The sequence below is a fragment of the Ylistrum balloti genome, unplaced genomic scaffold (assembly GCF_031769215.1).
Source record: "Ylistrum balloti isolate Yb309-2 unplaced genomic scaffold, AGI_CSIRO_Ybal_v1 Utg370492, whole genome shotgun sequence".
Classification (NCBI taxonomy): Eukaryota; Metazoa; Mollusca; class Bivalvia; order Pectinida; family Pectinidae; genus Ylistrum; species Ylistrum balloti.
Genome location: NW_026782320.1, coordinates 71875 through 85587, shown reverse-complemented (window position 1 = coordinate 85587; position 13713 = coordinate 71875). Strand labels below are relative to the sequence as shown.

The 13713-nt window shown below is 35.3% G+C and overlaps 2 pseudogenes; both read right to left on the bottom strand.

Moving 5' to 3' along the window:
• Nucleotides 1-416: 416 nt before the first annotated feature.
• Nucleotides 417-3870, bottom strand: LOC132555461 (uncharacterized; annotated as a pseudogene).
• A 4634-nt stretch (nt 3871-8504) lies between these two features.
• Nucleotides 8505-10210, bottom strand: LOC132555460 (uncharacterized; annotated as a pseudogene).
• Nucleotides 10211-13713: the final 3503 nt, after the last annotated feature.

Genomic DNA, 13713 nt, shown 5'->3' with positions numbered 1-13713 from the left:
CTGTAAAATTGAATTTCTTGCGCTGTGGTGTTATTTAAAATTCCTACATTATTTTACGGCCGACGTAGGTATGTTGCCTACAGACAACTGGTCAGGTGGTGCTTTGGTTATTTGGGCAGGAAAGTGAGGGTTCCAATTCCATCCTGTGTTGTCAGCAAAGTACGGAGCAACTTCCCAGCTGAAGATGATGAATATACTGGCTTCCAGCGTGCAGCATGAAAATTCTTGGGATAAATGACAAAAGTCTCTGTGATATTTTGTATATTTATTTAAAATCGTAATAAATATTTTTTGTATTGTTTTGCTGTTCTATGTAATATTTTCATTTTACAACAAAATTCAACAGGCAAAAAATACAAATAACAAATGTAAGCGTCATAGGTATGTGGATTTCAGAAAAAAAATAGCATCATAAATCAAATTGGTACGTTTGTACCGGCAGGGTAAGTATTCACTTCAAAAATGAAGTTCAAAAGTTCATAGAAAATCTTGAATGCATTCCTGCTATGGCATCCGACATATCTGGGTGAAGAAAGTCATACACAATGGTGGAGGAACTGTGGGTGGAATAGGAATTCGTTGCTTTGCTAGTGAAGATCTTTCTGCCATGCTCATGACAACTTCTGTAAGATTTTCCAGGTAATCTGAAAGAAAAAATGCATGTTTCATTATTCATATTTTAACTGTACATTCGATTTGTACATCTAGAGAAAAGTTACAATTATCTAAAAACATTCAAATGACACATCTGGTTATTCTGTTGATTAAGAGTGCGCTTAAATGTCTGGCAGGTCACGATAGGCAGCTTAAGATAATATACTTGTAACCGTGGGTGGATAGACTACCAAAACCCCTTCTTCGGTTGGAAAATGATTTAATTGTCTGAAGAAGACCTAAAATTAAAAATACAATTATAAATACACATTCACTCACACACCTTGCACACTGCGGTAAATTATGAGGAATGTATTTATAGTTTGAAGATTACAATATATTAATGTGACTTATATTAATTAAGCTTACCAGGGACGCCGGCTTTGGTGCTCTCGCTTCAGATTTGACAGGTTAGCCTACGTGTTGACTGTCTGAGTGATGCTGTGCGAGTGTGGTGGCTCTTGGTGGGAGTTGGCGGTGACTGGACAGAGGACGTGAAGTCCGTGCTCGACGTGCACATACATACATTCTTTCATACTTGCTTTACGCGCGATGATTTAAAATGATGTATTCTATCACCTGGCTACATACTGAAACTTATACACGAGAAGCAAATGTATTAATACTAATAATTAAAAGTCTATACATAAAACTTACCAAAGGTGATATGAACTTTGACTTTCCTGACGATATGTTCTCCTTTTTTATATCTGGGAAATTCCAAGCGGTAACGCAACACACCGTCTTTATCAACTGCTTGTAATCTGGAGCGGTTTTCATTAAAGTGAAGGGCTGCTAACTGCAACCTGTAGTGAAATATAATGGAAAATATATAAGTTGATTATATGTTCCATTGCATCACATTTACTGTACAAATTAAACTTCATGCAGTATAGGTAAGTCATGGTATACATCAAATGTCATTGACATACTCCAAATTCAAAGACAAGTTATACTTCCAACGTGAATCTTTACCAAGAGCTGTGTAAAAAATGCGAGTTGTAGGCATTGAATCAAGCACAAAGTATAAGTGTAAATAATCTACAAAATTAGATGATCATAGCTTAATTGTGGAAAAAGTAATACTAGGAATTTGAAGTCTATATTCCCTTAAAAACTAAGGAGCTCACAAATCTTAAATTTTATGGTATTTGGAAATCTCTTTATAATTGGATCCTTTCTTCTCTGACACACACATACATATCAATATCATCCCATGGTATGAAAACCCAATCATCTTTGGTGCAAAATGATTTATGACAGAATGGTAAGCCTCTATACTGGAAGTCTGTTGTCCTGTGGACAACATAGGAATGTCTTTCTTCATCTGGTTGGAGAGAATGACATCATCTAGTCTTTCACTAACCTTGGTTGTTGTAAAGAGAGTTCAATAATTTTAACAGGAAATAACTAGTTACTTTTCACTTTGTTGATGTTCATTTCAAAATTATGATTAATTAATGGACTGAAATTTTCAATAATTAATGTTTCTTCTATGGTCATGGATTATTTTCACAAAACATGTCCATAGAATTTGTGTCCATTATTCGTTTGACCCAACACATTTTCCCTACCATTGTTATGCAAGTTGAAGTTAATTTCTGAAATAAATGGTATTGTCAAATACCTGGTTTAATCCATTTCTTCTGCCTTTCTCTACCGGACAGGTCACCATGACAACACTTCTCAAACAGAGATCCATGACCTTCATGTATGTTTTGTACATGGTTTGCTGCACTCTGCCACTTTTCCATCATTAGTTAAGGATCTGCAGACGGAGTTGATGCAGCTACCCAATAAAGGTGGTTGCTGATACCCTTTATCCAAGGTGTTAATGCATCACAATCTTTATCCTTGGATATTGCTGTCGGTTTTTTCTTTAATCCTAGTAATAAAAAAACTTTTTCTTTAATCCTAGTAATAAAAAAACATGTCAAAATTAGTGAGAAATATTCAGCTATCAAACCATTATGCAGTTGTCTACAGTCAAACCTGCTTTGCAGCATACCTTTGTATGGTGGATAGATTGATTAAACCAACCCGGTGCAGTTTGCAATGTAACTGACCTCTATACTAAGGACAACTGTCTATAAAGGACAGTTTTCCTCTAAACCTGGGTCTTCATAAACAATTTTAACTATCTAAAAATGACTTACATATCAAACTTAAATTACACTTAGTATAGGAGTACTTCAACAACCAAGAGTGTTATATGAAAAAGCATTTTTTGTTGAAAACTTACCCTTTGCTACATGCCAGATATCTACACAGTGTTTTGTTTTAGGCATATTTTCCTGACCCATTTCAAAATTTGTACATGACGATCTGTAACAATCTTCTGTATAGTAATTCCAGCGTCATTGAAGGTCTTCACACTTGTGATCAACCCTTCTTTTTCCATGTGGTAGCTACTTTTGACTTCGTTACTCTAAAAATAGAATGTGTGAAATTGATAAATGAATTGAATGTAAAGGCAAGGGATTTATTTGATTTTTTTCCCAACACTTCCAAAAGGATTTACCTGTGAAAAGACAAAGCTGTCTTACAGCCACTAGGGAAATGACTGCTTAAACATGCTATGATGTCACAAAAACTGCCAAATGACATCACAATCTCATTCACAAAAAAATTAGTATCCAACACTGAAACAAGGTTTTCAGCATCATGAGTGTGGGAGAAAATCAATTGTGGGGTTGTAAAGTGAACAAAAAATCTCAACCCTCAGGTGGAGATTTTTCTGTCTACGTTACACTCCCATGATGGAATCATATGATAATAGTACAAAACAAATCACAGATTTTCTAGTAACATGTATGGACAGATTTACTTCACATTTGCAAGTTCACATGGCCTCTGTTTGCCCATTGCAGGCCCCCAAGGGGCCATTTCTGGCCCATTTTTTTCCATATGGGAAAACAAAACATGATCGCAATAGAACAAGAGCTTTCAGCTGACAGGTGGACTTAAAACAATTACCTGAACCAATTGCACATCGACTACTCTGGATTCATCTAAATCCATCATTGTGAAGCTGCCATACTTTGCAGAGTGGCCTGGGGTATCTGCACGTCCATCTCCTCCCAATACAATTTCCCTATTTTCTTGAATCACACTGTCCAAATAGCACTGCTGATGGTCATTCCAAACTTGCAATATGGCTGGCTGAAGAAAATACTTCTGATGTTGCAAAAATGTATCGCAAGATATTGTGGCCATGTGCATAAAGTTGAACATCCGCAGTGATTTGCTTGGAAGCGACCCAGAAAACAGAATTGCACATGAAAGCAGTAAGTTTCTAGCTGGTATTGACCCGATCATTGGTTGGCTCTTCCAAACATTGGTATAGGAACAAAAACCACAGTCCTGTAGAATTTTCACTGCTGTACCGCGCAGCTGTTGAATATGTCCAAATGTTGGGCTGGAGCATCTTGGGCATGCTGAAAATAATTTTAGGAGTTCTGATTCGTAAACCTAAAATTTTCTGTCTCTTCCATCATCCCTGAAAAAAAAATCATTTTACTTTAAATTCTTGGTTTGGGCAGTGTATTTTGTCATAATTTGCCAGGCCAACGAAAGGCACTTGCACTGAGTAATAATTTAGCCTTAGTAATAACACAAGAGATCCAAAAAGTGGTGGTGGGATAAAGAAAGTGATATAGATGAAGATGTACAAGTACCATTATGTGGTAAAATGTTACTAATTATGACCCTTGAATTAAACCACATCAACATACCACAAACCTTTTTAACACAGAGGTCTAGCGACCTTTAATAACAATCCTTTAACTTTACAATTGATCATAACAATTAATGAAAACATCTCCCATGGCTTGATTTGTTTGTAGTATCTCATTTTGTAATTACTGTATATTATTCATGAGCAAAAACGATTTGTGACAGTTTTCTCTAGAGCAAAAAATACACAACAGCATTTTTGTGTAAAAAATCACCTTTCATCATCTATGTTGCTATCAGAGTCAACATCTTCATCTGCTTCACTCTGAAATGACGCATTAAATGAACTGTCAAACAAGTCTTCTTGGGGACTATGGTCATCCATATCTCCATTGTCCTCTGTGCCGTCATGATCAAAAGTAAGATTGTGGTCCTCGCACATGTTGGTGTTTGACGTTTGTTCTGGTTTTATAATATCACACTGGATGGCCACAGACTTGCATTCATTGGATGTCGTCTGACATACTACAATAACGAAAAATGATAGAAGTGGTGTAACACACTAAGAGAATGAAAACACTTTTTTTCTGAGCTCAGAATATGATAACTTTCTCCTATTCAACACCTTTACAGCAACGTAACATTGGGCTGCACCTGTTCCTTTGGAGCAGAGAGTGGTAGTAAAGTGTAACTATTTAACAATCCGCCATCCATAATGCAGATGCAAGAATTAAAAAAAAACTGAAGAAAAGGTTGTACCAGTTTACATAAGCACCGCAAACAAGGTCATAATACTAACATCAGGATTCAAGATAGATGAAATTTCCGGAAGTGTGTATTACTAACGAAACTCGGAAGTGTACTGGAAAACAAATTCATTAAAAATTGCAAAAAAAATGTAGGGGGGACTCCATCAAACACCTTACACAAATCATTTGTTTTGTGAACAAGATATTATAATTGCAATTTTAACTCAGATGATTGAGTGTATATTTATCTTCCTTTTCGCAAATCAAACAGAACTGTCTTCATTACAATATGATGAACTGTTAATACATCTGCAAAAACTTAACTACACCCAATATCAATTTCTGATGCATAATTTTGATTAATCACTGTGCCTTGGTTATGAGTTTTAAAACTTGTTTGTATTTTCTTTGACCTTCTTGCTGGCTTCTTCAAACCTACTTGGCAACCATAGGTTCTTGTTAAAGCTGTTGTTGATCCTGATGGTGTCTAAAAAAAACGTTGAAATACACAAACTTCAATAAAACACATGAAAACCCTGTTACATAGGTATCCCTTCTGCCCCATGCCTCTCTGTTGTCTGCCTATATCAGACTCCGTAATATCAAGAAAAAATACTAGTTTCTCAACTTTTAAGAAAACAAGCTTAATTGTAATCTAGGTATGAGACTTTTATAATGAAGCACTTTTCAAATACTTCTTTATGAACTCTGATCTGGTATCAATATCAAAATATATCCAACAAAGCTGAATCTCGTTCTAACTTCTACGGAATGGATGCTAAAAACTAGGACATAGTTACAAACTCTATTAATACCATTTAGATTCTATGTGCTAAAATAAATTGTCAGATGTTTCCTTTCCATGAACTAATTGCACTTTGAATTGTTTATCCTCAAATTATTACATGTGGTGTTGAGTTATCACTCTCAATACCGCACACCATGGTATTATTCGAACCATTGTCAACATCATGGTCAATCTCCATCAGTTCTGTTGCTACGAAATGCTGTGACAGTAGCTGGAGGGGAAAACAAATGATCAAAATCAAAATACTAATGACTTATAAAATTTCATATCATAGTTCAAATTTGAGACAAATAGGTGTGACTGGTATATACTAGCTACATTGTACACTCTACTGGTATAATACCTTCACTTTAAATGTACATGCTGTATATTTGATTCTCTTCCCAGTATAGAAAGTTGGGGCACCATTATACATATGTGTAATATAGACCAATGAAACATTGACTAGAATTCTAGTTGTCTGAATTTTAAACAAAATTATGAAAATACCAATACGCACGTCATTACTAAATTGTACCTACCCTAGCATTTTCTCTCTTAGTAAAAGCCATTCTTTGTTTCTTTGGCGGTGGTGGCGTCTCTGTAATATTAGACATCGGGCTTGGTTCTGAAGCGTGTATAGATGGAACAGCATCTGGAAGCAGGTCCTTTCTTCGGACTGACTGGCCTAAACTTTCCATGATCTGATACTTCGCCGGGTAACAGGACTTGTCGAAATGTTTCGAACAAATTACTGAATGTTTGGTGGCTCCGGCCCAGTTCTTCCTTTTCGTTGTTACAAATGAAGTCCACTTTCTACAAATATCATTATTCTTCAATGGAAAGAAATGAAGGGATCGTATCTTCTTAGTGCAACCTGTTAACTATACAAGAACTTTAGTTTAGAGTTTAGTGTATCGTACACAGTTTGACAATAGACTTTGTAAAACCAGAATATTATCGGTATTTAATATGCTGAGAAAAAAAATTACATATTACCAAAGTATTTTTATATGAAAAGTTATACAACTTGGAAGTACCATGTTTGAAAGACTATGTTCACTTATGCTGCAATATCTTCAAATAAATAATAAAGACATTGTATTTTTTGGAAAAAAATAGATTTATTTCAACAATAAATCTTCATAACATGTCAAACTTCAAGATACCTGGTTATCATTGGCATGGTGGCTATCTTTACATTGAGTATTTCCACAGGAAATGTTCTAACAATGTAACTGGGTGGCTCATACATTTATTGATCTTTCTGGTGAATTAAAAAAAATGTCAAACAGCCCTCCTTAGCATCATGCTTTACCAAATTAATATTTGGCACAATACATAAAAGCAAAAAGTACTTTACTGGTACTTAGTTTTCACTAAAAAAAATCTAAAACATATGATAAAAAATAACAGTAAAATAAAAAAAATAACAGCAAAAAAGAAAAAAAAAAACAAATAATATTGATGGCACATCTTATTTGATTTTGCTACACTTGTATACATTGCACCTGATAAAGCATGTTCCACTGTCACACCGAATTTTCTTTCATTTTCAATACTCAGGGCCCAAAACATGGGCAACGTAAACTTTAATTATTAAAATTATACAAATTACAAATTCATATGTTTCATCTATACTATGAAAAATGGTACACAAGTCCTCTAAAATGCATTGATTTCTCTGTTTTTATGACCGACTGGATTCAGCAAAAGTTGTTTCACAATGTGGAGGAGTGTAACCCAGTTGGCCATGGCCAGCTATAAGCTTGGCTATGATTTGTTAACATATTTCTGGGCAGTGAATCTATTATGTGATGACAAAATGTAACCTTTCCACAGAGATGTTTCAGCAAATTTGCCCACCACATCTTTTCATTTCTTTCTAACATGTTTGCTCTAGCCTCAATAAATTTGATTGCTGGAGCTTTTAAGAGCAATAATACATGATCGTGACTGAGACTTGAACAGTGCCTTTGACTGTATGCTACTAACTCCGGTAATTTTGATAGATGGTGTACAAGCAGATGCAGGGAAGAAGAAACTTCTATTCCAACAAATTCTATTTTGAATAAACGTCGCAAGGCCCCTAATTCTATTCTATTTTAGCAACTGTGGCATAATGTTGCAAAACACATTCCTGGTCTTGAGCTTCAACATTAAAATCATCCAAAATTTTCAGAGATGTTAGGTTTTGCAAATCAACCAATGTATTTACTTCCAGGTATTGCTGTACTACACAATTTTTTTTTATTATTTCTGAAAACAATTTTTCGAAAGTATATATTCACCATGGATAAATATGACAGGATTTCAGCTACAATCTCTTCTGGAAGATCCAAAATGTCTCTGTAATGAAAACAAAGCCTTCTGGTAACATTTGGTAACATTTGGGAAGTAACAAAGTTTAAAGGTTTTTTTTGTAACAGAAGATATACGTTAAATTTACAAACAGTAATCAGGAATGTTTAGATTTACAGATTTGACACACCCTTTACACTATTAAACATATTTGATAAACTCACAAACAGTGAATTCCCAGAGCCAGTCTTTTGTTTTAAAGAAATAGATATATATAAAACATTTAATATTTTGAGCATGTATATCCTACTTATCATGATCAGTGCATAGTATTTCTCTCACTGGTTTTGGTGGTTGCATTTGTTCTCAAATACAGCCAAAAACCTTTCTAGCAGTTTAACCTTATCATCATGCATTGCTTTCAATGTTTGCATTCTCTCATCTTTCCATTTTTCCATACGATCTAAATATTCTGAATTTGGACTGACAGCAGGGGACGGGTTGTTCGAAGTTTCCTTTTCTTTTGTTTTAAATTGACTGTGTACTCTGGTCTTCTTGGTCTTCTGACCCAAAACTAGCTGAGGTTGTTGTTGGCTTGGTTCCAGCTTTGCAGCCATACCATTCATCAAAGGTTTCGTAAAACCTACATGTTTTCTTATCATTACCGCTCTGTTCGTTGTGGTCTTTTATTGCCCTATAATCCCTTTTCATGGCTTTGAATTTGTTGTTGCATTGATCGCCAGTTACATGGATGTTTTGAGCAACATTCTTTCTGCTATTTTACCCCAAAGAGTTTTATTATTCGTGGATCCTTGGAACAGCTTGTCCATTTCAAGTCTCGTGTCCAGTAGTATTTTTGCCTCAGATTCACTCCAAATCTTTGGAGATAAACTGTTAGTTGGCGAGTTATCCGATAAGGATGAAACAGGTTGCTCATCGTCTTTTGACACTGATGTCAATTCTGTATCTGTAGATTTGCAAGAATGGGATGATGATGCTGTAAAAAGAAAATCTGCACTTAATGAAGAATGACAATCTGGTGTATTGAAAAAAATCAATAAATGTATACTTCCCTTCAATCTTCAGTAAGTGCATTAGGCTATCAAGTCAAGAAAAAACACAATCCTTTGTTACTACTGTTTTCATTCGAAAAATGTACACATATAAAGTGTATGAAAGATTACTATACAAAAGCAGGTTTGTAATAATTACTAATGATAAAAAAATTGGTCACTCAGACATCAACATATATACATATAACCCAACTTGTGCAATGTCTCTCACCATGCGTACTAACTGCTCTGTTGCTGCCCCACGTATAACTTGATCTGTAAATTGAAATAATGTTGAAGTCGGCAATATAATACAGACGACGTTAGCTTCAAGAGCTATTTTCTGACACACAACAATATTATTGATGATTGAAAACTTTAATTTAACATAGCATATACAATATTGGATCGTCTATTTTTGACACTAGTGACAATTTTCTCTTCAGCAACTTAAGAAAAAAGCGGATGAAAACTGCTCATGTGATCCGATTTGGGTACCCTGACCCTTAATCGATATTTGGTATCAATATACAAAACCATTTGATTAAGTACAGTATATATATATTACCTAATGGATTCAGTCTTGCAATTAGTTCTTCTTCAACTGATCTGATATTGTTGACCCTCATATTCAACGTTAACTGTCTTCATAATTCTGCCGAAACAAAACAAAAAAAATCCATTTAAAATATTTTTAATTAAAAAACGAATACCTTTTTTAAACCACGCAGTATAGGCTATAAAACTATTTTATTTACATACCATATATTAAAAGGTTATGCTAGCATGCTGTGCAACACGTGTACGCGATATATCAGTATATTTTCACCTTGTATGAAAAAAACCCGGTTGTTTCTTTCAAAGCGTCTTAATATATACACTGTCACCAGTAAAAGCGTTCTCCTGATATAGTTTGGTCATTTGAACAGATAATTTTAATATATTAAAATTTAGAACTTTGCAGCTTACCTGCGCTGCCTGTCGTCGGCCATCTTGCTTCTTTTTCACTCCTCGGTAAATGGAGAGTATACTCTTGACCTCAATCCATGGGTCGCACTTCGATGCGTTCGATTCGCATTCGAGTCCAATCTCAACACTCGAGTTTATCAAGCACTGATATGTATGCTGATGATTCTACGTTGTCTGCTGTTGGTAAGTCAGTGGAAGATAAACAATGTGAGTAGATGGTGTGTAGATAACAGAATGATGATTAATGTACAAAAAACCAAATGTATGTGTATCTCATCAAAGCAAAAACAAAGGAGAAAAAAATTAAATCTTAAACTTTTTTATGTGTGATGAACTTTTAGAACAGGTTTGTAATGATAAACTACTTGGTGAAAACATTGATGATGGGCTTACGTGGTCAAGTCATATTGCATTTGTTGTATCTAGGATTAGACTAAGACTTGGTTTATTACGACGCATTAGTCCATATCTACCTACTGAAGGTAAACTTAGGTTTTTTAATTCTTGTGTTTTCCCTCGCTTTTTATGTAGTACTGTATGGTGAGGTTGCAACAAAAAATCAGTGGGAAAACTTCTCAAAGCTCAGCAGCAGGCAGTCCGTATTACTTTAAATGTACCTTTTGACACACCCTCCAGTGTAATGTTTCAGCAACTTAGATGGATGCCAATTAATATGTATTACAAATTTAGAAGGCTGTGTATGTTATTTAAATGTCATCACCAGACTGTTCCAGAATATTTGTCAAACAATGTATCACTAGTGAGGAATGGTCACAACAGGAATACTAGATATGCTTCTGAAAACAATTTCCAAGTGCCAAAACATAGATCTGTTTTACTCTAAACAATTTCTTACTGACGGTATTAAAGAATGGGATCTTTTACCCAATGATATTAAGAATGTCCACTGTTTTTCCACTTATTCTTATATAAGGAAAACTTATTCAACATCTTATATCTATGTCTTAGATCTCTTTGTGATATATTTGGCATTCTTATTCAACTTTTTTACCACAATATTGACCTAAATTTTAGACTATGTTATATTAGCGCCTAACTATGTCAATTTTTATCTGTTATATTAGCATGTATGTACATTAGGCACCAGCCATTTAATTGATCAAAATAGGTTTGCATGAGTAATTGTGCATTCTGTGATAAATTTAATTAGTGTCTGTGATTTTTATTTTTTTTTTTTTTTAGTTTAAATCCTATTGTTATTTAATATGAAGTTTGTAGTTTAAACTTGATTCATGTATGTAACTTAGTAGATCTTAACTAACCAGAGGACCGTGTGGAAGATTAGCCGTTGGCTAAACATGTTTTATATTCTCAATAAGTTTTTTATTATTATAGAAGATAATATCCCAATTTACACATTAAATGCATAAATGGTAATGAAACAAAATAATTTTAATTTTAATAGTATTCCCATTCAACAGCTTCATCCATAACCGTCACCTTCGGCATTCAGGTAAAACCTACCTATGAAGTCACGACTGGCCGCACTCCCCTGAAGGTGTGGACTTACCCGGGCCGTTGTCAAAACAATTCTTACACCTGTACTGACTAGTGTCGACAGGTGACAACTGCTCAGGTAAGCACTGATTATTCACACCTTCAAGGGATCGTGTTGAATGGTAACAGGTAAGCCTGGCATCAATATTAAAATTATTTTATCGCATTACATAAAAATACATAATCTTAATGTTGTCTTTTTTGATAATGGTCCTTCACTTTTTTCCCCCAAATTAACAAATAATGTTCCATCGCAGAGTGAAAAATAGAAAGCCAATGGCTCATCCATTGCAAGGGATTTTTGTATTTTTCTTGCTTGGAGGAACGAAATTCTTGTGCGTTGAAGATTTATATCGGTGATCTCGTCATCTTTAGAACTCATCAGCTGTACGTCAAAACATTCACTATGTAAAAAGTTATTTGGAAACGACCATTTTACTTTTAGTTCAGGAGGATTGAATGTAGTACTGTCCAAATGAAATGTTGCTGTTCTTACTATTTTCTGCAGTTCAATAGTTACGCTGTCTCCTCCACTGATCAGGTTAAACAGATGGGTTTGTGACACCTTCCGGCTATAGCGGTGAGGTGTGTTCGCTAATATCAGGCGAGCTGGAAACCTGTGCTCAATTAGCTGTCTTAATGACACCTTGAGTCCAGGTGTTTTCAAAACCGCCCAGGTAAATTGCTGCTTTCACACCTTCAGGCCAGAGTGGCGAGTCTTGCCTGTTAATTAGTGAATTACTCAGCCTTGATCATATTACATCTTTTTACTGGTACTAGTGTATAAGAAGTCCCCAGACATCGGTTGGATATTGATTGCCTTATTTTTATTTTCCTTCGATTATATTTGATATTTATCTTTTCTCTTGTAATTTCAATTGTAAAATGTCTTTGCAATTAATTTCCTTTGATTATATTGGATATAGATCTTTTCTCTTGTAATTTTAATTGTCATTCATTTTCCTTTGAATATATTTGATATCTATCTTTTGTCTTGTAAGTTTAATTGTAATTTGTCTTTGTAAGTCAAGAGTCAAGATTTTGTTGTTAATTTCATGTATTTAATCAATCATTTTTGTTCCCTTTCCAGCTTTATTGGACAACAATATGGATATCAAGGTAAGATTCTTTTGTTCTGAGATAAATTATTTCGGAACCCGTAACATCTGCTGTTACTAGTACTGTCAATATGGTTAGTGGGTTGTTCCCTAGTGTTAACTTAAATGTAGGTATGTCATTACCTAAAGATGTAGCCAGTACGTTAAACCCATTTCCCAAGGAATTTGCGCCAAAAGGCGCACTTTCGTTCCCTACTGCATATAATAGCGCTCGGACACAAACCACGTGGATGCTAGAATCTCAGTATTTGCGTACAGATATGTCGACCAACCACAACGCGTCTAGCAACGCAGCTGATCAGGGATCTGCCACGAACCTGCCCTTGCCAAATGTTGGAATTACGAAACAAGGGCTGATGGCACTTGCGAAATATCATGCAGAGCAGGTTACATTAAGTCGTCTTCCGCCTCCAGAACCGAGTGTATTTTTCGGAGATCCTCTGCAATATCCTGGTTGGAAGGCCGCTTTCCAAACTCTAATGGAAGAGAGGAAGATACCGTCATCCGAAAGAATACACTACCTCAAGAAATATCTCGGTGGTTCTGTGAAGGAAGTGGTTGAGAATTACTTTTTGTTGTCAAGCAATGACGCTTATATGGATGCCAAGAACTTGCTCGACGAGCGATACGACAACCCCTTTGTTGTAGCTAATGCGAAAGTTTTCAGACTTCCTCGGACAATGCCTCGCGGCATCGCAGAGCATAGGTAGACTGGACGTTCTCAATGACAGTAGAGAGAACAAGAAGATGCTATCCAAACTCCCAGACTGGATTGTCACCAGATGGGGAAGAATCGTAAACCAAACAAAGGAAGACGGGAATGACTTTCCTCCCTTTAAGGACTTTGTAGCATTCGTTCAGAAGGAGGCGAAGATTGCATGCGATCCAGT